General features: G+C 40.4%; 1 protein-coding gene across 1 annotated transcript in view; it reads left to right on the plus strand.

Annotated features, from left to right (window-relative positions):
- The window catches only part of TWIST2 (twist family bHLH transcription factor 2), a 36,960-nt gene extending 36,533 nt beyond the window's left edge, over positions 1 to 427 (plus strand). The window contains exon 2 of the mRNA XM_010146927.1: positions 54 to 427. The gene's annotated coding sequence lies outside the window, so the exon portion shown is untranslated. The remainder of the gene's footprint in view (positions 1 to 53) is intronic.
- The last annotated feature ends 501 nt before the right edge of the window (positions 428 to 928 follow it).

The following is a 928-nucleotide window of genomic DNA, read 5'->3' on the forward strand; positions in this document are numbered from 1 at the left end:
TCCTGTATTTGGTGTATTTATTTTCCTTTTCTTATATTTTTATTTCTCTCCAGACTGTCCAGTGTCTGAGACTGAAGTGGAATTGGGATGTATCCAAGTTTGTAGCTTCTGAAACCTTAACAACCTCAAGTAAAACTGGTCCAAAAGACCCCTCTTGACCTCCCTCGCTCTGAACTCTTGTGGAGCACTTAGACTGAGCAGAAACCAGCACCGAAGCTAACGGTCTGAAGCTTTGCAACATCTCTCCCCAAGCGACTGACCAAAGAGAAAAGAGAAGCAACATTCCTGGTTGTTTGCTGTTGTTGGGTTTTGTGTCTGTCTGTGCGTTTGGTTTTATCTCTAATTTTTTTTTTGTTCTGAAAAAAAATTTTAATTCAGGAATTCATTTATGAGAAATCTTTGGGTTCGGATTTTACTTCCCCTTAGCTGTATTCATTTTTGGGGTTTGTTTTGTCTGTTGTTGCTTTTTTTTTTTTTTAACTCAAAACCTGATTTCTTGTACAGTAATGTCAAAACTGGACCAAGGCTCTCAGAAAGAAAAAGAAGAAAAAAGCCCACCGTGTCCCCAGCTTCCTGCATGATTTGTTTCAAGTACAGCCTGGATTACAGACTGCCCTCCACACTCTACTGCCTCTCCCTTATTGCTCCATGATTTGCTACCGCTCACCTCCCACCCCACGCCCCCAAAAAAATTTTTTTTCATTTTCTGTTCCAGTGTATATGTTGCTTATTTGTTTTATTTATTGAGATATTTTTAACGAGCTAAGAGACTGCAATGTCGCTGTGTATACTGCTTCTCTTGCCAATAAAAATAAAGATGTCATGCAGCTACCGGGGGTATGAGATTTACATTCTTGACTGCACAGCTCCGAGCAGAAGCTGAGCCACTTCCTTGTACCCTGCAATGTTTCGACACTCACCAATTTGA

Source organism: Eurypyga helias, unplaced genomic scaffold, assembly GCF_000690775.1.
Source record: "Eurypyga helias isolate BGI_N326 unplaced genomic scaffold, ASM69077v1 scaffold35872, whole genome shotgun sequence".
NCBI lineage: Eukaryota > Metazoa > Chordata > Aves > Eurypygiformes > Eurypygidae > Eurypyga > Eurypyga helias.